This window comes from Myotis yumanensis, unplaced genomic scaffold (assembly GCF_028538775.1).
Source record: "Myotis yumanensis isolate MYYU_CA2020_CCGP unplaced genomic scaffold, mMyoYum1.0.hap1 SCAF_3, whole genome shotgun sequence".
In the NCBI taxonomy this organism is placed as follows: Eukaryota; Metazoa; Chordata; class Mammalia; order Chiroptera; family Vespertilionidae; genus Myotis; species Myotis yumanensis.
The window spans coordinates 124,646,506-124,674,323 of record NW_027223754.1 but is presented as its reverse complement, the minus strand read 5'-3'; the positions used below and the strand labels follow the sequence as shown (position 1 = coordinate 124,674,323).

General features: G+C 46.1%; 1 protein-coding gene across 4 annotated transcripts in view; it reads right to left on the bottom strand.

The window, feature by feature from the left end:
- CEP83 (centrosomal protein 83) overlaps positions 1 to 15,270 on the bottom strand; it is a 135,852-nt gene extending 120,582 nt beyond the window's left edge. For all 4 annotated transcript variants that reach the window (XM_070409573.1, XM_070409575.1, XM_070409576.1 and 1 more), the window contains exon 1: positions 14,832 to 15,270. The gene's annotated coding sequence lies outside the window, so the exon portion shown is untranslated. The remainder of the gene's footprint in view (positions 1 to 14,831) is intronic.
- Between the last annotated feature and the right edge of the window lie 12,548 nt (positions 15,271 to 27,818).

Genomic DNA, 27,818 nt, shown 5'->3' with positions numbered 1-27,818 from the left:
AATCCTGCAAGCTTCATTCATGGTAAGTGACCTACACATATGTACCACTTTTTAATTTTATACCATATTTTTACTGTACCTTTTCTTTGTTTGAATATGTTTAGTTACTTAACACTGTGTAACAACTGCCTACAATAACATGGTGTAGTAGGCTATATACCGTGTAAGTTTGTGTAAGTATACTCTATAATGTTTACACAATGACTAAATCATCTAATGATGCATTTCTCAGAATGTATCCCCATTGTTAAGCAGTACATGATTATAATACCTCCCATGAATGCAGACGCAAAATTCCTTTTATAAAAAAACTTAGGAAAACCAAATTCAGCAATATAAAAAAGATTATACATCATGACTCAGTGAAATTTGTCCCAGGAATACAGGGTTGGCTTCACCTCTAAAAATCAATTAATGTAGTATATCATATTAAAAGAATAAAAACCATATGATCATTTCACAGGATGCAAAATTTTAAAAAATCTGACAAAATCCAATACCTATTCACGATTAAAAACACTCAACAAACTAGAAACAAATGGAACTTCTCAAATCTAATAAAGGGCATCTACAAAAAACTATAGCTAGTGTCAAACATAATAGTGAAAAATCTGCATAATTTTCCTCTAAGACCAGGAGTAATGCAATGCACCCTCAATACTTCTATTTAATATCTTACTAGAGGATCTAGCCATATAATGAGGCAAAAACAAATGACAGGATGTATTAACAATCAGATTGGAAAGAAACAGAATTGTTTTATTCACAGACATGACCATTTGTGCAGAAACAATATATAAAAAATTGATTGCATTTCTATATGCTAGCAATGAACAATTTTAAAATCAAATTATAAAAACTTCATTCCCAATATCATCAAAAATTATCAAATTATTAGGAATATATTTAATAAAAGAAGTGTAAGCTTTATGTACTGAAAAATAAAAAACATTGTTGAGAGAAATTAAACATCTAAATAATGGAGAGACATTCCATGTTCATGGGTTGGAAGACAATTAATGTTAGCAATTCTTCCCACACTGATCTATGGAGTCAATGCAAATTCTATCATATCCCTGCAAAATTTTTTTTTTGTAGAAATTGGCAAGCTGATCCTAAATTTTATATGTAAATGAAAAAGATCTAGAATCACTTTTAAAAAGCTGGGAGGATTTACACTACTCATTTTGAAACTTCTGTAACACACAGTAATCAAAATAGTGCGGAACTCTAGTAAAGGTGATGGCTGGAACAAAATTGAGACTATAGAAATAAATGCTTACTTTATGGTATTCAGATTTATTTTTTAAAGACACCAATATAATTCAAGGGAAAACAACCTTTTCAACAAATGGTGCTAGGACAACTTAGCGTCTACTTCATATAAAAAAAACAAAAAGAACTTACATCTTATCTTACACCATACACAAAAGTTAATTCAATATGGGTCCTAGATCTAAATGAAGGAGCTAAAAATAAACCCAGAAGAAAATCTTTGTGACTTTGAATTAGGCAGAACATCAAAAGCATAAGCCATAAAAGAAAAAAATAATAAATAAGACTTTATTAAAATATTTTTCACTTCAAAAACACCAGTAAAAATAAGAAAACAAACCACCAACAAGGAGAAAATCTTTGTAAATATTTCTCTCATAAAAGACTTTTATCCAGAATATATAATTCAATAGTAAGACAAAAATTCCAGCTAAAAAATGCACAAAGAACTTAAGTGGACATTCCACCAAAACAGACTTATAGGCACATGAAAAGCTCAACATCATTTGTGTTTAGAGAAATGCAAATTAAAATCACAATGAGACACTAGTAAAATGGCTATAATAAAAAAGACAGATGATACTAAGTGTTGGTGAGGATATGGGGAAAATGGAGCCTTTATACTTTTCTAGTAGGAATGTAACTGGTACAGTCACTTTCAAAAACATTTTGGCAGTTTGGGTTAAAAAATAACTCTGAACTGTTTTTACTCACACTTTTAACACTAAATGCGTTGGTGTTTTCCTAACACCAACCAATTCTCCAATACTCCATACACCAAATGAGTGTTCCAAAATTAATTGACACTAACTACCCAGAATCAGTGCAGACCCTACAGGTGGAGGGCTTAGTCCAGGGGTGGGCAAACTTTTTGACTCGAGGGCCACAATGGGTTCTTAAACTGGACCGGAGGGCCGGAACAAAAGCATGGATGGAGTGTTTGTGTGAACTAATATAAATTCAAAGTAAACATCATTACATAAAAGGGTAAGGCCTTTTTTTTTTTTTAGTTTTATTCATTTCAAACGGGCCGGATCCGGCCCGCGGGCCGTAGTTTGCCCACGGCTGGCTTAGTCACTCAAGACTGCCCCCACTCCTGACACCAGTCACAAGTTATAGTGCAAGACACATAACTGGCATTCAAATATTGACTAAACCAATTACCAAGAAAGTAAAATTGGTTTTAAATTGGAAGCACACATTTCTGAAAGAAACTTTCAGCAATTTATTTTTTCAAATGAGAAAATAGACCAAGAAAGTTTAAGTGACTTATCAGGTCTTGGTCTCCTAAATCACAATTCTCTTCCCAGAAAATCATGATGTGTATCAATTCATGCTTATTGATATACTAGAGGCCCGGTGCATGAAATTCGTGCACTGGGGGTGAGGGTGTGTCTTCAGCCCAGCATTCACCCTCTTCAATCTGGGACGCCTCAGGGGATGTCTGACTGCCGGTTTATGATCCCCACAGGGATCAGGCCTAAACCGACAGTGGGACATTCCTCTCACAATCTGGGACTCCTGGCTCCCAACCACTTGCTTGCCTGCCTGCCTGATTGCCCCTAACTGCTTCTGCCTGCCAGCCTGATCACCCCAACCACTCCCCTGCCAGCGTGATCAACACCTAACTGCTCCCCTGCCAGTCCAATTGCCCCCAACTGCCCTTCCCTGCCAGCCCAGTCACCCCCAATTGCCCTCCCCTGCTGGCCGGGTCGCCCCAACCTGCCTTCCCCTGCAGGCCTGATCCACCCCAACTGCCCTCTCCTGCAGGCCTGGTCACCCCCAACTACCCTCCCCTGCAGGCCTAGTCGCCCCCAACTGTCCTCCCCTGTTGGCCTGATCACCACAACTGCCCTCCCCTGCCAGCCATCTTGTGGCTGTGGGCGCCGCCATCTTTGAGGGTGTGGCAGTCAATTAGCATATACCCTCCTTATTGGCTGTGGGCGCCACAATCTGTGACGGCAGGGCAGTCAATTAGCATATTCCCTCCTTACTGGCTGTAGGTGTAGCCATTTTGCAATGGCATGAGGGTCAATTAGCATATTCCCTCTTTATTAGATTACTAGAGGCCCGGTGCACAAAAATTTGTGCACTCGGGGGGGAAAGGGGTGTCCCTCAGCCGGGCCTGTGCCCTCTCACAGTCTGGGACCCCTCGGGAGATAACGACCTGCTGGCTTAGGCCTGCTCCCGGGTGGCAGAGGGCACGTCCAATCCCTAGGTGCAGCCCCTGGTCACGCTCAGGGTAGGGCCGATTGGGAGTTGGGGCACCGCCCCCTGTCACACTCAAGGCAGGGTCGATGGGGAGGTTGCGGCGCCATCCACTGTCACGCACAGAGCAGGGCCCATCAGGGGGTTGGGGAGCTCCCCCCTGTCATGCACAGAGCAGGGCCCATCAGGAGGTTGGGGAGCTAACCCCTGTCACGCACAGAGCAGGGCCGATCAGGGGGTTGAGGAGTTCCCCCCTGTCACGCACAGAGTAGGGCCCATAGGGGAGTTAGGGCACCGCCCCCTGTCACACACAGAGCAAGGCGGATCAGGGGGTTGGGGCGCCATCCTCTATCACCCACAGAGCAGGGCCGATCAGGGGGTTGGGGCGCCGCCACTGTCCCACTCAGGGCAGGGCGGATGGGGAGGTTATGGCTCTACCCTGTCACACACAGATCAGGGCCTGTGGGGGGGTGGGGGGGGCAGGTTGGGACGCCGCACTCTGTCACACACAGAGCCGCAGGGCGATCAGGGGGTTTGGGCGCTGCCCCCTGTCACGCTGATCCGGTGCCAGGAGGCCTCGTGGCTCCGCTGATCCCGGTGCTGGGAGGCATATTACCCTTTTACTATATAGGATAGAGGCCTGGGGGCCGGCTGGTTTGCCCTGAAGGGTGCCCTGGATCAGGGTGGGGCTCCCCACTGGGGTGCCTGGCCAGTCTGGGTGAGGGGCTGAGGACTGCCTTCAGGCTGACAATTGACCGAAGCTCCAAACCTCTCCTTTTTTTCTTTTTCTTTTTAGTTTTTATTCTGGGCCAGCTTTAGCTCTGGCTCTAGCTCTGAGGCCTCCGCTGCTGGTTTGTTTGTGTTCTATAATCGAAACAATGTATAACTTCAGCTCCGAGATCCCGGCCGGCTACATTTGTTACAAAGTTTCAAACTGCCAGCTCAGAGACCAGCAGCGCAGGTGGGGGGGGGGGGGGGGGAGGGACGTTGGAGTCTGCAGTCATGGGAGCAAGCAAGCCTCATGCTCGCTTCCAGCTGCCTGGCTGGCGGCCGCCATCTTGGCTGACAGTTAATTTGCATATCCTCACTGATTAGCCAATGAAAAGGGTAGCGGTCGTACGCCAATTACCATGTTTCCCTTTTATTAGTGTAGACTAGAGGCCCGGTGCACAAAAATTTGTGCACTCAGGGGGGTAGGAGGGTCCCCCAGCCTGGCCTGTGCCCTCTCGCAGTCTGGGACCACTCAGGAGATAACGACCTGCTGGCTTAGGCCTGCTCCCAGGTGGTAGAGGGCAGGCCCAATCCCTAGGTGCAGCCCCTGGTCGGGCTCAGAGCAGGGCTGATAGGGGAGTTGGGGCGCCGCCCCCTGTCATGCACAGAGCAGGGCGGATCGGGAGGTTGCGATGCCACCCCTAGTCACACTCAGGGTAGGGCCGATTGGGGGATTGCGGCACCACCCCTGTCACACTCAAGGCAGGGTCGATAGGGAGGTTTCGGCGCCACCCACTGTCACGCACAGAGCAGGGCCCATCAAGGGGTTGGGAAGCTCCCCCCGTCACCCACAGAGCAGGGCCGATCAGGGGGTTGAGGAGCTCCCCCCGTCACTCACAGGGTAGGGCCAATAGGGGAGTTGGGGCACCGCCCCCTTTCACACACAGAGCAGGACCGATCAGGGGGTTGGGGTGCCGCCCTCTATCACCCACAGAGCAGGGGCGATCAGGGGGTTGGGGCGCCACCACTGTCACACTCAGGGCAGGGCCGATGGGGAGCTTATGGCTCTACCCCGTCACACACAGAGCAGGGCCCTTGGGGAGGGGGGAGGTTGGGGCGCCGTCCCCTGTCACACACAAAGAGCCGCAGGGCGATCAGGGGGTTTAGGCGCTGCCCCCTGTCACGCTGATCCCAGTGCCAGGAGGCCTCACAGCTCTGCTGATCCCGGTGCTGGGAGGTCTCGCTGCTCTGATTCCAGTGCTGGGAGGCATATTACCCTTTTACTATATAGGATAGAGGCCTGGTGCACAGGTGGGGGCCGGCTGGTTTGCCCTGGTGTCCTGGATCAGGGTTGGGGTCCCCACTGGGGTGCCTGGCCAGTCTGGATGAGAGGATGATGGCTGTTTGCAGCTGGTCACAGTCCCTTCAGTGTGGGGGTTCCCACTGGGGTGCCTGGCCAGCCTGGATGAGGGGATGATGGCTGTTTGCAGCTGGTCACACCCCCTTCAGGGTGGGGGTCCCCACTGGGGTGCCTGGCCAGTCTGGGTGAGGGGCTGAGGGCCGTTTTCAAGCTGGCGGGTGACTGAAGCTCCCAACCTGTCCTTTTTTTCTTTTTTTTTATTCTGGGCCAGCTTTAGCTCTGAGGCTTGGCTCCAGCTGTGAGGCCTCAGCTGCTGAAAGCAGGTATCTGGTTTGTTTGTGTTCTATAATTGTAACACTGTTGCGGTCCTGCTCACTCCAGCTCTGAGATCCTGGCTGGCTGAAAGCAGGGATCTGCATTTGTTCTATAATTGAAACACTGTTGCGGTCCTGCTGGCTGAAGCCCGGCTGGCTGAAAGCAGGTTTCTGGGATTTTTTTTAGCTTCTATATTTGTAACAATGTTTCTTAAACTGCAAGCTCAGAGGCCAGCAAGGCAGGCGGGGAACATTGGCTTCCTCCGTCACTGAAGCAAGCAAGCCTCCTGTTCGCTTCAAACTGCCTGGCTGCCGGCCGCCATCTTGGTTGGCAGTTAATTTGCATATCGCCCTGATTAGCCAATGGGAAGGGTAGCGGAGGTACAGCTAATTACCATGTTTCTCTATTATTAGATAGGATAGAGGACTAGAGGCCCAGTACATGAAATTCATGCACGTGGTGGGGGGGGCCCCCTCAGCCCAGCCTGCACCCTCTTGCAATCTGGGACTGCTGGCTCCTAACCGCTCACCTGCCTGCCTGCCTCATCACTCCTAACCACTCTGTCTGCCTGTCTAATCGCCCTTAATCACCTCTGCCTGCCTGCCTGATCACCCCTAACCCCTCTGCCTGCCTGCCTGATTGCCCCTACCTGCTTGCTTGCCTGCCTCATCGCCTCTAACCACCTCTGCCTCGGCCCCAGCCGCCACAGTTTCGTCCGGAAGAATGTCCAGAATGACTCCCAGAAGGTTGTTCGGCTGTCCGGTTTAATTAGCATATTACGCTTTTATTATTATAGAAGTTTTCCATGAACCTCCAGAAGTAGTATAAAATATTCTTTAAAGAACCATTTCAACTTCATCTACCCTAGCTCTGTCTGGCTATATCAGTTATGGAGAATTCTAATGTTATTACTTAAGAGCTTCTTTGTTCAGAATACACTAATCTTTAATCGAACCAGTTTTTTCATGTGTCCTTCACACACACTATAATTTCAACATATTCTTATCATGCATCTTTTTGTGAAAAAAATGTACAAGTTATAATGTCCTACTCCAATAATATATACTTAACTAGTAGCCCGGTGCATGAAATTCATGCACATTAAAAGGGAATTAATTACCCTAACCAGTTTGGCTCAGTGGATAGAGCATCGGCCTGCAGACTCAAGGGTCCCAGGTTCGATTCTGGTCAAGGGCATGTACCTTGGTTGCAGCACATCCCCAGTGGGGAGTGTGCAGGAGGCAGCTGATCAATGTTTCTCTCTCATCGATATTTCTAACTCTCTAATCCCTCTCCCTTCCTCTCTGTAAAAAACCAATAAAATATATTTTTTTAAAAAGGGAATTAATTAGCAGAGATATTTTAATATTGCTATTTGCCCTTTCTCTATAATAGAAGTGTGAGAGATGAAAGGAAATTAGTAAAATGTATATGAAAATAACATATAAATTTATTAATAAACAGTAACAAAAGGTTATAACAACAGAGGCATGATATAAAAATGACAAAAACGTGATATAAAAACAACAGTGAAGCAAATAATGACTGATAAAGTGATTAAACTTATTCTACTATCTCCCTGTACACCACATTAAAAGTGAAAACAATTTCAGAGTGCTTGACTAATATCCCTTGTGATGAAGTACTTAGAACTTTAACTGTAACATCACATGCTCTTCAAACTCAAGAGAAAGCAACATATAACTGACCATGTGCAAAAACGGGTTCAGGTAGGAACATGCCTACTCTGTCTAGAGCAGCCGTGGGCAAACTACAGCCCGCGGGCCGGATCCTGCCCGTTTGAAATGAATAAAACTAAAAAAAAAAAAAAAGACCATACCCTTTTATGTAATGATGTTTACTTTGAATTTATATTAGTTCACACAAACACTCCATCCATGCTTTTGTTCCGGCCCTCTGGTCCAGTTTAAGAACCCATTGTGGCCCTCGAGTCAAAAAGTTTGCCCACCCCTGGTCTAGAGTTTGTCCTTGTGATTTATTAATAGTCATCACAAATGCTGGCATCACAGGAAACCGTCGTCGAATTAATTTAAATGGGAGGCCAGTGTCAGATGGGGATAAATTAATTCTTGGAATCAGAACAGCCTCTCCCTCTGCAGATCCTGTTAATACTTCAGCTTCGATAATGTTAGGTCGTAATCTTTTGATAATAAATCTGGTACCATTACAAAGACCCCATTTACTATTGAGATTTCTCAATAGCATGATGATTGCACTCACTTTCCATTTTAATTTATGACACGGCATTCCCGAAGGAGTAATACTATTCAGAAATTCGATGGGGAAATTTTCCTTTGTTTCTTTATTATGGGGTGGGGCCACAACATTAGTAACAAAGAAACAGAATTAAAACTTTATTGTGGGGAGCCGCTACAGTGTTTTGGACAGGTTCTAGCCTTGGACTGATGAGAGGGCACAGTCCTCTCATTGCCACGTGCAAGTCCCAGCTTGGAGGGCAGGGCCCTCCCAGCACAATTATAGTCAACAGCTGTAGTTGTAAGCTTGAACCTATGGTCTGAACACGTGGCCCCACGTGTCTGAGTGATGTGGGCTTGATAGAGATCAGGTGCATGTAGTTGAGTAGGACTGAAACCCAGGAGAACGTTTGTAAACATCTGGGTCACACTCTTACTTTGGCTCCTAGCATCTGCTATAAACTAAAGGCATGGCTGTGGGCGTGGTCGCTGTCTCTCAGAGAAGCAGCGTCCCACTGAGACCCGGCTTTCATTCTCTTGTCTGTCTTTTCTAAGCCTTTCAGCCGCCCTACTCAGGTTCACACTTTAGAAAGATCTGCCTCCACGCTCCCAGGGTGGGTTCCTGCCTCAAACTCCACCCTTACAGGAAAAAGCTCCTGGAAACAGCTTGGCGGCGGGTGCAGCCATTGCCAAGACAACCCCTGTAGGACTGACTTCCTTCCGGTTGGTCGAGGCTGTTCGTCCGTATGTGACAAACACCACCCATCGTTTTTATATAAGTAGATTATATTGAACTAGAGGCCCAGTGCACAAAATTCATGCACAGGTGCGGTCCCTAGGCCTGGCCGGTGATCAAAACACGAGCGTCAGGCATGGAAGGACAGGGGCCCTCTGGCACCCTCCTCCACTTGAGTCATGGTGCCTGAGTCCCCATTCGGTGAGTGCAGCCAGACACCATGGGCCGGGGCACAGCGTGGGCCTCTGGGATGCCCAGCAGTGCCACATGGAAGCCAGGCAGGCAGCATACTCTCTCTCCTGGCTGGCCTCACAGACCAGCTCCTGTGTGAACTCATGGAGAGCCCAACTGGCCCCTATGGTCCTGGCGGCTGCAGCCTGGCTCACCTGAAAGAGGCCGCGCGGGTACAGGGCAGGCTCTTCGCAGGCGCCCAGCACCTGAGCGCAGTGGCTTCCCCAGCGCATGAGCCCTGGCGTCCCAAGGGAGGGTAGCAGGGGGGGTGAGAGCAAGCTCAGTGGACACCCCACTTTCTCACCGCACCTCCATCCCTCTCAACCCCAACCCCAGATAGCCAGTGAGAGGTCGCAGCACATCGCCCATGCCCGCCATGTTCCGCACTGCCCCCTGGTGGCCAATGCACATCATAGGGAGCAGTTGAACCCCCTGTCTCCTGGTCGAACGACTACCCGAGGGGACACTCTGCATATTAGGCTTTTATTATATAGGATGCCCTTTAACATACCCCAAATGCCTGCCTTCAACCAAAATGCTATTCAGTTGAGAAAGACATTGAATGTGAGCACTAGAGATATGCGCTTCAATCTCATCAGGAAAATTTCTGTAGTCCAGTGCCAATGTTTTCAATGGTTGGTAAATTATACTGCAATTGGTTACTGGGCAACAAACAACTCAGAAGCTAGGTCAGCAAACTCACCAAGAAATTAGAGAATCAGACGAAGATTTATAAAAGTACTCTGAGACTAAACTTTACCTTTTTATACCAATAAGTGAAATAACTCTTTGTTATAACATCAGATATAGGATTTACAGCAAGACTATAAAAATTAATTAGAATTTATTTAAAGACATTATGTGAGGGTGAAAGGCGTTTCCCGAAAGAGAATGGCTAGGTTTAGGTTCCTCCTAACACTATGAATTTTAATCCAAAAGCAATTTGAAGTTACAATATGCAGAAAGCAAATAACTAGGTACTTTCTGACTTTCTCAATTGCTTTCTTCCTGGATTAGGGCTAGACTGCACTGTCTGTGATCTCTCCATGAACCAGAGAGGCATCTGGATAGAAAAATATAAAACTTAAGAGAATTGCTAATTTATAAGAACCAGATGAAAGTATTGACATAATTTCATTAGTCTTGCCCAGGTAAAAAGTAAAATGGAAAGAGGTAAAATGGGAGATAGAGAGAAAGGGATAGAAGGGAGGGAGAGGGAAGAAGGGGGGGGGGGGGGGGGGGAGAGGGAGGTGGGAAGGATTTTTAAAAGGAAGCTTCTAAGGAGGAATCAGGAAATTTACCAAACTCTCCAAGTCCACTTGAGAGTAGTGACTTCCTGAGGGAGTCTTTACCAGTGATATTGTCATGGGAAATTCTCAAATATTCACACTTTCTAGGAACAGAACCTTTTCTTTCTGATTCCAATGAATCTCCTTTCATTAATCCCCTTTCTTATAGTTTACAGTTGCCCTTCCTCAGTTACTCAAAAAAACTTTCTTTTACTTACACTACACTATGAAAGGAAGATGCGGGGGGGGGGCGGGTAAAAATGCACATTTCTCATCTCTAAGAAACATTTATTCAGCAACTTCTGCTTGGAAGAGACTAAGGATACAGTGCACTGAGATCTGGTGTCCTGCCCTTAGGGAGCTTACAATCTAGTTAGGGACCAAGACATACATAGTATAAGTATCAAGTGAGTATGTCTGATAAATACATATTATAGGATTTTGGAGGTGAAGGAGTTCAGAACATGTCACTCCAAAATATGCCATTGGGTATGCTGATTACTTTGAGTTAAAAGCACAGGAGAAACAGCAAGTTCAAGAGGGGCGCTCTGACCCTCCTTTAGTTTCCTGAAAGTAGGAGATAAAACTCCCATATGAAAGGTGCCCTCCCTGTAAGGAAGAAGACATTCTATCATCAGAAATGAGAAATCAAAGCCCAGATATCTGTACAAACAAACCCTGTTAAATCCTTATCTTCCTACCAGTGGTTCTCAACCTTCTGGCCCTTTAAATACAGTTCCTCATGTTGTGACCCAACCATAAAATTATTTTCGTTGCTACTTCATAACTGTAATGTTGCTACATTACAGTAGCAACTGTAATGTAAATATCTGGTATGCAGGATGGTCTTAGGTAACCCCTGTGAGGGTCGTTCAACCGCCAAAGGGGTCACGACCCACAGGTTGAGAACTGCTGTCTAGTCACTTCTCCACAATTTACTACTCCTAGCCCAGTGGTCGGCAAACTGCAGCTCGCAAGCCACATGCAGCTCTTTGGCCCCTTGAGTGTGGCTCTTCCACAAATACCTACTTCTGCGCATGGGCCACGACGTTTCAATCGCACTGTACGTGCACGCCTGCACGTGGTATTTTGTGGAAGAGCCACACTCAAGGGGGCAAAGAGCCGCATGTGGCTCGCGAGCCACAATTTGCTAACCACTGTCCTAGCCCAAACCTCTCTGTCTAGACCAGTGGTTCTCAATCTTCCTAATGCCGCGACCCTTTAATACAGTTCCTCATGTTGTGGTGACCCCCAATTTCATTGTTACAAATTGAACATAATTAAAGCGTAGTGATTAATAACAAAAACAATATGTAATTATATATGCGTTTTCCGATGGTCTTAGGCGACCCCTGTGACAAACAATAAATTGTCTAGACCAGCAGTTCTCAACCTGTGGGTCGCGGACTTTTTTTGGGGTCGAACGACCCTTTCACAGGGGTCGCCTAAGACCACCGGAAAACGCATATATAATTACATATTGTTTTTGTTATTAATCACTATGCTTTAATTATGTTCAATTTGTAACAATGAAATTGGGGGTCACCACAACATGAGGAACTGTATTAAAGGGTCGTGGCATTAGGAAGGTTGAGAACCACTGGTCTAGAGATATAGTAAAAGCTTTCTGCTCTGGTCACCTCTTCAGGTCTTCATTCTCCTGTGAATGCTCCCGTGTACATGTAAATTTTTTTTAACTTAGATGCTTTTCTCCTGTTTATCTGACTTACGTCAATTTAATTCTTAGGCCCAGCCAGAGACCCCAAGAGGGTAGAGAATTTTTCTTCCCCTAGAGTTAACAGCACAATTGAACTTTACAAAAAGGTACAATTTAGATTTTAGGAAGTAAAGAAGAAATCAGGCTGTTACGGAACTCAAGGGATTCACCATTTGGGGTGCTCTAGTAAAAAATGCAAGGTAGCTTTATTTACCTGCAGCAAGTAAGGGAGGATTAGCCATTGCTTATATACACTATTTGGGAAGTTACAAGTTGATTTCAATTGTCCACACTTATTATTGGGTTAGGTTCCTGTCAATCTCATCCTTTTGATAGCTGGTCTGCAAAATACTGTGCTACATTTTAACATTTAGCAAGAATAGCATTTAGTAAGAATGGCCCAGACCTTGAGACTCTTGCCCTATCTAACAAGGTCAGGTAGGTAGAATGACAAGAAGACTAGTAAAGAAGAGAGAAAGCACACAGCAGGTTTAGAGAATAGTGAAGAAACCAGTGTGATGAGTGAGATCATAGCTTTTCTATAAAAAATATAAAAACCTGAAAACGCAGAGTACAGAGAGACTTTTAAGAGTCCAGGTTAAGAAATGTGAACGTTAGTCAGTAGGAAAGAGTACTTCTGGAAATTTTTTTACATAGATACATACACACATTCCCTAAAAATACACACCGATTAGACAACTTGATAAAATTACTCAATGAACCTAATACATTACATATGACAAAGGTAAAATAAAACATTTACTTTAGACAGAGACAGCACATGGAAAACACGAAGAATTCTGACAATTCACTAGTCTTTCTGTTAAGATTTCCTTCTTCTAAGCTTGAATTAGAACTTCCCATGACAAAATGCTGACATCTGATTACTCAAGATTTTATTAAACAACATGAGTCATTCTTGATTTTTCTTCTCTGCTTGTCTTGACCAACTTGAATATTTCATTACTTCAGCATCAGCAATTGGGGAAGAAAAAGGGATAGAGGACTAAAATGAAGTCTATGGATTTGTGCAATACAGTAAGGACAGGATATAAAGAACATTAAATTTCAAGTTCCAATTCCCATTTACTAATAGCTTGATTTCAAAGAAGTCAATGATTCTGTTTCTCAAATGTTCTCACATACTTGCTTAAATACCTGAAAGGTTACTATATTCCAAATAGCATGAAAAATGCTCTGAAAACTATTTACCAGAGAAATTATATCATTAAAGTTTAGCCCTGGCCAGTGTCACTCAGTTGGTTGGAGCGTCATCATCCCATACACCAAAGGTTGTGGGTTCACTTCCCGCTCAGGGCACATATCTAAGTTGCAGATTCGATTCCCTGTCAATGTTTCTCTCTTTCTCCCTTTTCCCCTCTCTCTAAAATCAGTAAGAATATCCTTGAGTGATGAGGATTTAAAAAATTTTTTTACATAGATACATACACACATTCCCTAAAAATACACACCGATTCAATGACTGAGGAGTGATGTTATTGGCTAACCGGAGGCTTAGAAACCACCTGTGGACAATCAGTGTTTCAATTTCCTAATGCTCTATGTAACCCTAAATTGGCATTACTCCATTATTTGAGAAAATTCCTTAATATAATAGTCTGCACACTTCATCGGGTTACAAAAGAAAATACCGAAAGGAAAGGGAACACCTGACATACTCTGTCCTAAATAATCAAAGGGTAATCAAATTCATTTGCAACTCTCTGGAGAATCCTGTATGACACAAATTTAAAGCATTCTCATCATTCTAAACCAGCGGTTCTCAACCTGTGGATCACGACCCCTTTGGCAGTCGAACGACCTTTCACAGGGGTCGCCTAAGACCATCCTGCATATCAGATATTTACATTACGATTCATAACAGTAGCAACATTACAGTTATGAAGTAGCAACGAAAATAAATTTTATGGTTGGGTCACAACATGAGGAACTGTATTTAAAGGGCCAGAAGGTTGAGAACCACTGTTCTAAACAAAATGAGTCTGAAATCAAACCAAAATATAAAAGGTGACTGTTAACTGTAACCACCCATGAACTTAGAGAATTCTGAATCCAGGTAACTGTAGGATACTTTTAATTATATCTGAATATTAGGCTTGTTTACGAAGCTGTTGCTTGGTAACAGAAGCAATGCTTTCACAGCCTGCTCAGTTTTAGATCTACTCAAGTATTTGGTGCTCATAGTCTGAACACATTACAAACTATATGAGAAATTATGAGCAAGTTTCTTGTTATCCTAGACTTCTTTGAGATTTTACTGAAATAGCTTCATCATTACAACTAATGACCACAGTATTTTAAAGTACTTAGCAGTGGGCATTTTTAAGAGCCAAGTGCCCCATTATTATGGTCAAAAGCTGGACACTAAGGAAGGATGGATCAGCGGCCACTCAAGCCCAGCATTCATGACATATTTCTAGACGTACCTCTGTAACGGCAGCCAACAACACGGTTAACATTGCCTTCACGGTCAAGGAAAACGGTAGCATAGCAATTTCATCCCAAATTAAGCCGGAGGTGCCACATACTTAGCCAGTTACTAACCTGGCTGCACAGGCACCGCGCGGGAGTGCAGCAAAAAGCTCCAGTTCCACGTGCACTGCACTGCCTACGAAACAGCCTGCGCTGCCAACCCCCCGCTCAATTACACGACGAGGAAAAAACAATCCGAGGGCAAGTTCTGAACAACAGAAAAGAATGAGGATTCCAACATAGCGACAAGATAGCGTCCCCCTAAAACGAGGGTACGTACCAGACTCACACACAGCCTTGCAACGTGCGGACAGGAGACGAACAGTGACCTGTGTGCCGGCCCCGATCGCCACCCAGGGACCCCTCCAACAGCTCCAGCCACCGGCACCCACTCAGCTCTTCTCGCCGGGGCATTGGGGCGAAGGGAGCCAAGCCCACGCGCGGGATGCGCGCCCAGCCCTCCGCGCCGGGCGAGTCCGGGAGGCCGCTCGCGGCGCGGGCTGACCAGGCGGAGCAGGACTCCCCGGCCCGTCGGGCTCCCCCCGCGGGGAAAGGTGAGGGGTCCCGGGAGAGCTCCCGGGGTGGGGACGCGGCCGCGAGCAGCGCCCCGCTCCTCCGCGGCGGGCCGGCCTTCTCAGGGGTGCGGGGCCAGCCCTGCACGTCGTCCGGCGGGAATTCCACCTCCGCCCGCCGCCCGCGGTCCCTCCAGCCGTAGGGGTGGCCAGAGTCGCGGGAGCCTGGGGCGCACGCAGCAGGAAGTCCCGCCCCTCGGTGACGTCACCGACGCGGCGGCCCGAGGCCGTTAAAGGGAGGAGCGAGCGAGCCGGGGCGGGGCCGCCAGCCTTTACGGCGGCGACGCAGCGCCGGAGCCACGCCCCCAGGCGGCTTCTGCGGGGCGCGGAGGTGCCCAGAGCCCCAGGGATCGGAAACCCGAGGGCCACCTGCTTCTTGGGGCCGGGGTTGAGCGGAAGCCGAGGGTGTTTCCCCTTTTCGCGTTTCTGCGTCCCTCTGCCCGCTCTCACCACACTCTGCTCGAGGGCTCCGAGGTGGTACTGCCGCCACCCCGCCCGCCTCCGTGCTCAGGTGGGGACGGGGCGCGGCTGGCCTTCGGGGACCGCGGGGCCAGCAGGTCCACAGGCCCCGCCCCGGCCGCCTGCTCACAGCCCACCGCGGACTGCCCTCCGTCCGGGCCCCCGGCTGGTCTGCAGGTTGAAACCAGAGTTGGAAGCAGAGGGGCGAGCTTTGGAGAAGGGCATCGGGCACGTGCCCACGAATGAATGAGGAGGGTCAGCCTTTCCGAGCAGGTGGTAGGAAAGGTAGGCCCCATCCCTCCCCCACGCTAGTTCAGGGCCTCGGTTTGGGTTTGATCCTCACTGCATTGTGAAGCACGGCTTATTTTTGTCCCCAACGTAAACATTTCTGGGCGCTCCTTATGATCAGAAAGGCAACTGACATATGACGGTATTTTGTTGAAACGAGCAAAGAGGAGCCATTAGATGTGACAGGGAATTGGGTACAGGTGTGTTAATCTGATCAGTAAACAGATTCTAGAATCCAGAAATAAACTGCTGTGTATGTGTGAGTGTTTAATAATAATAATTCACATTTACTGAGCACTTATTAAATACGGGAGCACTTTTTCGGGTTCTTATTTAACCCTCTAGTGTCTCGATTCTACAGCGTTACCCAGAGCCATTACTGGTCAGTGTGGAAGCCAGTCAGTCTGTCTCCAGAAGCCTCGGAGGTCAGCAGTAAAATGCACATTACAAATCACTGGTCAAGGGGAAAAGATGGTCAGTGGGACAGGCTTTACATCTACCTTCTCAAATAAGTACCAGATGGATCAAGGAATTAAAGAATGAAACCATAGCCCTAGCTGGTTTGGCTCAGTGGATAGAGTATGGTGGGTGGACTGAAGGGTCCCAGGTTTAATTCAGGTCAAGGGCATATACTTCATTTGCACGTTCCTTGTGTGTGTGTGTGGGGGGGGGGGGGGCATGCAGGAGGCAACCAGTCCATGTGTTTCTCTCACCTGAATATTTCTGTCTCTCCCTCTCCCACTCTCTCTAAAAATATCCTCAGGTGAGGATTAACAACAACAACAAAAACTTGGTGTAGAGTTGAAATTGGTACCACCTAATTTACCAAAATTTAACATAAGCGTTAATCTTTGCCTCAACAATCTCATTTGCTCTAAAGCAGCAGTTCTCAACCTGTGGGTCTCGACCCCTTTGGCGGTTGAACGACCCTTTCACAGGGGTCGCCTAAGACCATCCTGCATATCAGATATTTACATTACAATTCATAACAGTAGCAACATTACAGTTATGAAGTAGCAACGAAAATTTTATGGTTGGGTCACAACATGAGGAACTGTATTTAAAGGACCAGAAGGTTGAGAACCACTTCAGGAAAAAAAGCTAAAAGAAAACAGATTCAGTGTTGGAGCTGACCAGCAGACCCTGAGCGAAGGATGAATGGATTACTCCAACACCATGTTTGCTGTGAAAGAGAGGGCTAAGGGCCAGGCTAAAGGAACCAGGTAGCCTCCATTGCCTACCTTGTTAGGCTTTTACTATAGCAGCAGTTTGAGATAAAGTTTAGCTTTTAGATACAATCAGTAAGGTAAGTAATCTTGGGAGGACACATGTGTTTGTAGTGTCCTTTAACACTCCGGTGTGGGGTGAATTTCCCGCCAAAATATAAGATGGCGCGGGCAATTATTTAGGTTTCCCGCGCAAAATCAGGGATTTTTATGATACCTATTACCCCAATGGGTATGAAACGGTTCGCATACGCAGGTAGGTATCTTTGTGAACGGCAAACAAACAAATATTTGGTAATACGCAGTTACAATCGGCCCGAGTTTACACGTTTCCCGCACTCCACCGCAAATCTATATGAACCGAGTTAAGACGGCTCCCGCGGAGTACGCGCAATTCACGCGAGCCGACTTAACTCGTTTCCCCCACTCCAAGTGTTAAGCAAGGACATTCATAAGATTAAGCATAAGGATTCCAGTAAACACCTGGGGGTCTGCACGTGCACAGACTTGTTTGGAAAGATCAAAGAATAATTAGGGGCACCACCTTCGGCACTCCCCTAAGTCGGAATTCCAATAAACAGGGCAGGCAGCCTTCCGCACACTTCCCTTTTCTCAGAATGTCCTCCTTACAAACTTTCCAACCAAGTCTCATGTGCTCCAACAATTAAGCCCTAGCTAGTTTGGCTACATGGATAGAGCCTTGGCCTGCTGACTGAAGGGTCACAGGTACTTGCCTGGATGTGGGCTCCATCCCTAGTAGGGGGCATGCAGAAGGCAACCAATCAATGATTCTCTCTCATCACATTGATGTTTCTATCTCTCTCTTCCTCTCTGAAATCAGTAAAAATATATATTTTTAAAAAACATATTCACAAGGATGTTCCTCACTCCCTTTTTTATGATAGGTGCTTCGAGAAATAAGTGCCATCACTAAGACATTAAATTATGGTGCGTACATATAATGGTATATCCTTGAGCCATTAAAAACAATGATGTCAATCTCTTTTATATGAAAGTATATCCATAGCATATATTTTGGGTATTTATTCCAGAAACAAAGCAGAATACAGATCAGTATGAACAGTATAATACCAACATGAGTATGTGTTGTGTGTGTATGTGTGTATATATATTCATGCACGGGGCGGGGGGGCCCTCAGCTCAGCCTGCACCCTCTCCAATCCGGGACCCCTTGGGATGTCTGACTGCCTCTCGCAATCCGGGACCGCTGGCTCATAACCACTCGCCTGCCTGCCTGCCTGATCACCCCTAACTGCTCCCCTACTGGCCCTATCATACCTAACCACCTCTGCCTCACCCCACACCCAGGACCCAGGCTTCCCTCCCTCTGGCCAGCCACAGGCACCCAGGCCAGCCACAGCCACGGGGATTGCGGGCGGGCGGCTTCACCTAGGCCACAGCCACAGGTGCCTGGGACCGCGGGGTGGGCAGCTTGTCTCTCTCCCGGGCCACAGGCGCTGGCACCCCAGACTGTGGGGCAGGCGGCTTGTCCCTCTCCCAGGCCGCAGGTGCAGGCAAAGCCGTTGGTGCCTGGGACCACAGGGCAGGTGGCTTGTCCCTCTCCCGGGCAACAGGCGCAGGTGCAGCCGCTGGCACCTGGGATCACGGAGCGGGCAGCTTGTCCCTCTCCCGGGCCGTAGTCACAGCCGCTGGCACCCAGGACCGCAGGGCATGCGGCTTATCCCTCTCCCAGGCCGCAGCCTGGCTGGTACCCATTCCTCTCTCGAGAGCTCATTTGTGCCTGGTTGGTCCCCACTCCTCTCTCCCCAGTGTTGAGTGTCTGAACTGTTATGGCGTGATGACCATTTGCATATTAGCTCTTTATTACATAGGATATATATGTTTTTACATGTACAAAAAGATCTGGAAGGATGTTGGCCAAAATGCAAGGGACTTTTACCTTTTGAACTTTTCTATGTGAATTTTTAAGTAATGAACATATCATTTTCCTAAAAACAAAGTTGTTTTGTTTTTTAATTAAGGATATACCAGTGGAAGAGGCAGGCAGTCGACTATAGCCCTCACAGCTTACCTGGGGTTGAATGATCTAACTCATCACTTGGACATGATGATTCTAATTCCCCAAATTGGGCTGGGTATCCTTCCTATGTGTTCTCTGTGTGTCTTTCATGATAATTGTCACACTGAATGGTAATTCCCTTTTTCTGTTACTAGTCTGTTTGCTCCTACCATATATATGTATACACATACACACATATCTTTTTTTCTGCCATATATATTTATTTTCCCCTAATTCATTGTTAGTCATCTACTTTATTTTTGTATGCAAAAATTTAGTTTTAATGTAACCAAAATGCTAATAGAATTATACAGATATTAAAGGGATAGTTTCAACAACTTTATACCAATAAAAACAACTTGTCCAGTGAAGTGGACAAATTTCTGAAAAATACAAAAGAAAAAAAAGAAGGAAAAGAAAATCTAAATGACCCAATATCTATTAAAGAAATTGAGTTTGTAATAAAAAAAAATTCCCACAAAGAAAACTTCAGGCCTGGATAGCTTTACCAATAAATTTTATCAGACATTTAAAGAAGATAAAATACTAATCCTACACTATTTCAGAAAATAGAGCAGGTAGGAACACTTCCAAACACATGAGGCAACATAATCTACCTAAATAACCCACATGAATATAGACAAATATTTTTTTTTTTTTTAAATATATTTTATTGATTTTTTACAGAGAGGAAGGGAGAGAGATAGAGAGTTAGAAACATCGATGGGAGAGAAACATCGATCAGCCGCCTCCTGCACATCTCCCACTGGGGATGTGCCCGCAACCCAGGTACATGCCCTTGACCGGAATCGAACCCGGGACCCCCCAGTCCGCAGGCCGACGCTCTATCCCCTGAGCCAAACCGGTTTCGGCGTAGACAAATATTTTTAACAGCCCATTTTGTGTGGCTCAGTGGTTGAACATTAACCTGTGAATCAGAAGGTCGAGGTTTGATTCCCAGTCAGGGCACATGCCCAGGTTGTGGTCCCAATCCCCAGTGTGGGGGGTGCAGGAGGCAGTGGATCCATGATTCTCTTTCATCATTGATATTTCTATCTCTCTCTTCCTCTCCCTTTCTCTGAAATAAATAAAAATATATTTTAAAAATTCTTAACAAAGTATTGGCAAATTCAATCTTGCAATATAGAGGATAAGCTACCATGGTGAAGAAAAATGGTTTAATGTTGAAAAGTTAGTGTAATTCACCACATTAACAGAATGAAAGGGGAAAAACAAAATGATAGTCTCAATAGATGCAGAGAAAAATCATTTGACAAAATTCAAAATCCATGTTAAAAACTCTCAAGCTAGAAATGAAAGAGAGCTTTCTCAATATAGCAATCATATTTTTTAAAAAAGTAATGGTGAACTATTAAACCTTTTCCCCTTAAGATTAGGAACAACATAAGGCAAGAATATCTGCTCTCACCATTACTATTCAAGGTTTCATTGAAGATCCTAATCAATGCAATAAAACAAGAAGCATACAGATTGGAAAGACTTGGGCTTTCTGACTTCAAAACTTACAACGAAACTATAGTAATTAATACAGTACTGTACTTCCAAAAACATAGATATACTATATAGAGCAGTGAGACAGAATTCAGAGGCCAGAAAGAAGCCTTTACATTTTTGGTCAATTGACTTTTTACAAAGGTGCCAAGATAATTCAAAGGAGGAAAGTATAGTATTTTTGATAAAATGGTGCTGGGAAAAAAATGATATCCACATGGAAAAGAATAAACTTGGATTCTTTCTTCACACCATATACAAAAGTTAAGACTAGCTAATGATCCAAATGTTAGAGCTAAAGCTATAAAACTCTTAAGAAAAAAACATAGCCATAAACCTTCATGACATTGGATTGGGCAATGGTTTCTTAGATGTGACACCAAAAGCAAAAACAACCAAAGAAAAATACAAGTTGAACTTTATCAAAATTAAAAAAATGTCATGCTTCCAAGAACACTATCAAGAAAGTGAAAAGACAACCTTGAGAATGGAAGAAAATATTTAAAATCTAATAAGGGACTTTTATTGATTAGATCATTGGCCATTGGTGGCCAGAGGTGAGGTGGAGGAGCTGAAAGTTCCAAACCTCTAATAATGTTCTTAGTTCCTCTGGTGACCAGCTCCCATTTTTAAGTGCTTTCCCAAAGTCCCCTCATTAACAAACTAAAGGCACCGTTGCTGCTGATCACACTACTATTTTCTCCATGGTAGCATAATAAAATCTACACTAATAAAAGAGAAACATGGTAATTGGCGTACGACCGCTACCCTTCCCATTGGCTAATCAGCGTATCCTTATGCAAATTAACTGTCAGCCAAGATGGCGGCCGGCAGCCATGCACTGAAGCGAGCAGGGAGGCTTGCTTCCTCCAGGGACTGAAGACTCCAACGTTCCCCGCCTCACTTGCTGGACTCTCAACTGCAACTCTAAGCAACTATTACTATGTTGCAAATAAGAAGCTAAACAAAACCAGCTGTCAGTCAGCCCCGGACCGCAACATTGTATCCATGTTTTCAGCAGCAAGGCCTCAGAGCTAAAGCTGGCCCAGAATAAAAAAAAAAAAGAAAACAAGGAGCAGTTGGGAGCTTTTAGTCAACTGCCAGTGGGAAAACAGCCCTCAGCCCCTCAGCCAGCCTGGCCAGGCACCCCAGTGGGGACCCCCACCCTGATCCAGGACACCCTTCAGGGCAAACCAGCCAGCCCCCACCCGTGCACCAGGCCTCTATCCTATCTAATAAAAGGGTAATATGCCTCCCAGCACTGGGATCAGCGGAGCAGCGAGGCTGCCGGCACCGGGATCAGCGTGACAGGGGGCAGCGCCCAAACCTCCTGATCAGCCCTGCTCTGTGCCTGATATGGGGGGAGCTCCCCAATCCCCTGATTGCCCTGCAGCTCTGTGTGTGACAGGGTGCAGCGCACCAACCCCCTGATCGGCCCTGCTCTGTGTGTGACAGGGTGCAGCTCCCCAACCCCCCACCCCCACGGGCCCTGCTCTGTGTGTGACAGGGTAGAACCATAACCTCTCCATCGGCCCTACCCTGAGTGTGACAGTGGTGGCACCCCAACCCCCTGATCGGCCCTGTTCTGTGGGTAATAGAGAGTGGCGCCCCAATCCCCCTCCATGGGCCTTGCTCTGTGTGTGACAGGGTAGAGCCAGAACCTCCCCATTGGCCCTGCCCTGAGTGTGACAGGGTGCAGCACCCCAACCCCTTGATCCGCCCTGCTCTGTGTGACAGGGGGCGGTGTCCCAGCTCCACTATCGGCCCTACTCTGTGAGTGACAGCGGGGAGCTCCTCAACCCCCTGATTGGCCCTGCTCTGTGAGTGACAGGGGGCAGCCCCCCAACCCCCTGATCGGCCTTGCTCTGTGCGTGACAGGGGGTGGCGCCGCAACCTCCCCATTGACCCTGCCTTGAGTGTGACAGGGGGGGTGCCCCAACCCCCCAATCAGTCTATCCTGAGCGTGACTGAGGGTGGCATTGCAACCACCTGATCCGCCCTGCTCTGTGCATGACGGGGCGGCGCCAGAACTCCCCAATCGACCCTGCTCTGAGCCTGACCAGGGGCTGCACCTAGGGATTGGGCGTGCCCTCTGCCACCCGGGAGCAGGCCTAAGCCAGCAGGTCGTTATCTCCCGAGGGTTCCCAGACTCTGAGAGGGCACAGGCCAGGCTGGGGGACCCCCTTCCCCCGAGTGCACAAATTTTTGTGCACCGGGCCTCTAGTCTATAATAATAAAAGCATAATATGCTAATTAGACCGGACAGCTGAACAACCTTCCAGACATTATTCTGGATGTCCTTCCGGATGAAGCTGCAGCAGCAGGGGTCAAGGCAGAGGTGGTTAGGGGCAATCAGGCAGGCAGGCAGAGTGGTTGGGGTGATCAAGCAGGCAGGAAGGCAGAGTGGTTAGGGGCGATCAGGCAAGCAGGCTAGCAGTTAGGGGCAATCAGGCAGGCAGGCGAGTGGTTAGGGGCAATCAGGCAGGCAGGCTAGCAGAGTGGTTAGGGGCTATCAGGCAGGCAGGCAGGCAGAAGTGGTTAGGGGCGATTAGGCAGGCAAGTGGTTAGGGGTGAACAGGCAGGCAGAGTGGTTAGTGGCAATCAGGCAGGCAGGCAGAGTGGTTAGGGGTAATCAGGCAGGCAGGCAGAGTGGTTAGGGGTGATCAGGTAGGCAAGCTTACTGTGATCAGGTAAGCAGTTAGGAGCCAGCAGTCCCAGATTGTGAAAGGGTGAGGCCGGACTGAGGGACGCTCCCCCCTCCGTGCAAGAATTTCGTGCACCAGGCCTCTAGTCTATATATATATATGTAAAAGTCTAAGCTACCAGTCGCTATGACATGCACTGACTACCATGTCATAGGGCAGAAGCTGCCCCCTGGTGGTCAGTGCACTCCCACAGCCAATCTCCCATGGCTGGCCAATCTCCTGTGGTCCCTCCCTCCCAGCTTGGCCGATTGGGACTGGGTGAGATGGCCCCAATTGGCCCCGATTGCTGGCCAGGCCAAGGGACCCCACCTGTGCACGAATTCATGCACCAGGCCTCTAGTGTTTTTATAAAATTTATATGCCAGAAATGACAAATGTTGGTGAGGATGTGGATAAAAGGGAGCCCTTGTGCACTATTAGTGGGAATGTAAATTGGTGCAACCACTGTGAAAACCAGTATAAAATTTCCTCAAAAAAATTAAAAATAGAACTATCTTAAGATCTAGCAATCCCACTTCTGGGTATATATTTATCCAAATAAAATGAAAACACTAATTCAAAAAGATACATGCACCACCCCCTCCCCAACATGTTCATTATGGGGTTATTTACAATAGCTAAGATATAGAAACAATGTAAGTGTCCATGAATGAAAAAAGAAAATGTGCGTGTGTGTGTTCTAGAATATTATTCAGCCATGAGAAAGAATGAAGTCTTGTCATTTGCAAAACATGATGAACCTTGAAGGCATTATGCTAAGTGAAATAAATTAGAGAAAGAAAAATATCATATGATCTTATATCATACTAGAGGCCCAGTGCACGAAATTCGTGCACGGAGAGGGGGGGGTTCCCCCAGCCCAGCCTGCACCCTCTCCAATCCAGGACCCCTTGGGGGACATCCGACTGCTGGTTTAGGCCTGATCTTTATTATATAGGATATGTTATCTTCAACTTATATGTGGAATCTTTTATCTTATTTAATTTTTATATGTTTTTATTGATTTCAGAGTGAGGAAGGGAGGAGGGGTAGAAACATCTATGATGAGAGAGAATCATTGATTGGCTGCCTCCTTGCAAGCCTCCTACTGGGGATTGAGCCTGCAACCCAGGCATGTGCTCTGACCAGGAATCAAACTGGTGACCTCTTGGTGCATAGGACAACACTCAATCCACTGAGCCATACTGGCTGGGCTATATATGAAATCTTTTTTAAAAATAAGCTCATAGATACAGAGAACAGATTGGTGGTTACCAGAGGGTTGGGGCTGAAGGGGAGTGGGCCAATGGGTGAAAAAAGTCAAAAGGTACAAACTTCCAGTTATAAAATAAGTCCTGGGGATGTAATGTATAATATGGTGATTATAGTTAACTAGAGGCCCGGTGCACAAAAATTTGTGCACTGTGGGGTGAGGGGTTGGTCCCTCAGCCCAGCCTGCCCCCTCTCACATACTGGGAACCCTCAGGGGATGTCCTACTGATGGCTTAGGCCCGCTCTCTGCTCCCCTTGGGGAGCGGGCCTAAGCTACAGTCTGGCCTCCCTTTGTGGGAGGCAACCAGGCTGATCAGGGAAGGCACCAGCCCCATCACCCCATTGCTGCAGCCACTGCCAGTCACCCCAGCCACCAAGGTGTTTTCATCAACACGGACTCCAGTCCCTTCACCATGAAAAAATGACAACTTTCTTTAGGCATTTTGAAGAAGTGTCTTTCATAGGATATGACATTTCTTTCTTTCTTTTTTATCCTCACCTGAGGATATGTTTCCATTGATTTTTAGAGAATGTGGAAGAGAAAGGGAAAGACCGAGAGAAACATCAAAGTGAGAGGAACACTTTGATTGGTTGCCTCCTGCATGAGCCCTGACCTGGGCTCGGACCAGGGAGGAGCCTGCAACCTAGGTATATGCCCTTAGTCAGAATTGAACCCAGATCCAGCAGTGGGCAGGCCGAGGCATTATCCACTGAGCCAAACTGGCTAGGGCAGGATATGACATTTTTTAGTCTTCCAGCAGTGGACCTTCGTTTTTTTTTTCCAGGAGTGTGGTGGAAAAACCCTAGATCATCTTTTTGGATTCTTATTACCCAAATTACTAAGAACATTACCAGTGGCATACAGGAAGCTTACCCAATGAGCAGTCTGTAGTTCACACCAGTCACTGGCTCAGCCCCTGCCCAGGCCTAACGCCTCTGGCCAAGGTGTTAGGCCTGGGCAGGGGACCCCTCGGCACGGATCGCAGACTCGGCCCTGACCAGGAGCCCCCTGGCTCAGGCCCTTCCTACGCTTCTCAGGGCCCACATGGGGCCTACCTCGGAGTGACCTGGGTGCCGATGATGTTCCCGGGACCCAGGCCGCTGGGCACCTACATATGCAAATTAACCACCATCTTTGTTGGGTTAATTTGCATACTCATCCGATTGGCTGGTGGGTATAGTAGAGGGACAGTCAATTTGCATGTTTGTCTATTATTAGGTAAGATAATACTATACTGCATGTTTGAATGTTGCTAAGAAAGTAAGTCTTAAAGTCCTCATCACACACAAAAAGTGTTGTAATTATGTATGGTGACAAATGTTAACTAGACTTATTGTGATGATCATGTCAAAATACATACAAATATCAAATCATGTTGTACACATGAAACTAATATGTTTTCTGTCAATTATATCTCATTTATAGTAAAACATTCATATACCAATATCTGACAGCTTTATTATGTCTGCCAATTTTTTCCCAAGCATTTCTGTAATCAGGTTTGGCTACCTGCCACAGTGAAAGCCAAACTCGTGAGACAAGTGCTGGTGCAAAAGGAAAGAGGTTTATTTAGGTGCCACAACCTGGGAGAATGATGGACTCCTGTCTCAAAGACCATCTCCCCTTCCTGCTAAAGCGTGCAGTTCTTATAGAGATAAGAAGGAGCGGGATTTTTTCCCTGTCCAATTATTTTGCTAGCTTTTAGTGTGCTCAGTCCCTATCCACTCATCTTTCTGGCCTTTAGCACTCTCAGTGTAAGTACCTCCCCCTGTGCCATCTTTGCCAATAGGGGAGATTCCCCAGCACTCCCTGACTGTCTACAGGAAGCATGTCAAACTCCTGGCCAGTGGGCCTCATGCAGTCCACAATGAATACCTTTGTGGCCCAGCCAATATAATAGTATGTAAGAAACATTTTGATAAAAATTTGTAACTTAAGTTTTACAATATCCTGTTATACATAATTTTTAATAACAAACCACAACATTCACTAATGACTGATTACTGTAATCATGTTGCATTCATTTCCCTTACAGGTCTTCCACACAGGTGCACCATTTCTCTCCACTAATACTAGTAGTGAATATTTTAGCAGCCAATTGCCACGTCATTAGTCTTGGATTGACATGTTTGGTGTGCACAAGAGGAAATATTTCACTTTTGGAGATCCAGAAAAATGGGTTTATTTGCATTATGCTTATTAATTTGTGCAGTTATTCAGTGTCTGGTAAGTTAATGTGCAAGAAAAAATATTAATTTGTATTAAAATGTTCTATTATTTTATGTTAATGATTACTCATTTATTTCAGCCCTTTGTATTCAGCATGTCTCTATCAAAATAAACCTACATTTCTATGAAAATTGAAGCTTTTGTTATTTTGCAGCCCACATAAACTTAAACCTTGTTTATTTGGCCCATGTTAGCCTTTGAGTTTGACATGCTTTTTCTACAATATCACAGTCAGAGTGTGTGTGTGTGTGTGTGTGTGTGTGTGTGTAGGAAGCGTGTGTTAGGACCTGCCATCAGGAAGCCTGGAGATGCCAGAGCTCTCAGCCCACCTCCCCAACTGGCCAGCTGTGCCCACACCCACCCTGCTGCTGGCTACCTGTGCTCCAGACTGACTGTCTATGGTAACATTTACATATTGCAATATGTATTTTTATTATAAATTAACCTCATTTTATTCTTTATAATACAATTAGGGCATTATATTAATTTTTAAATTATGTATATAGGTAGTTTGCATTATATATGTGTTTCATTTGAGGATGGTAAGGGAGCGTTAAAATAAAATAATGAAAACTTATTGTAATGGTCAGAGCTGCTAATCTAAGACAGTCTGTGGAGAAATGGAAGCTATAAAGAAAAAAAAGCCCTGGCAGCTGAAGGGGGGTTTCACTAGTAACCAGACCCATCAGGATTTTCACTTTCCTGAAAGAAAGGCATAATTAATCTACCCTCTAGTCCTTCTAGACTTTTTCTTGTTCACCATTTTGGATTTTCTGTCTAGTTACATTGATTTTCCTCCAACCAGAAGAATGCTTATTATTAGCACTGAAGGAGCTTGTCAGAGAACTCCATTTTCAATAGACCACTGTCCAGCACCAGATAAGAACATAACTGAGAACTGTTTAAGAAAGATAACCTAAGCCAGTGGCTGTACTTTGGCATCAGAGGAATTTTAAAAAATACTGATATCTGTTCAGCCAGTG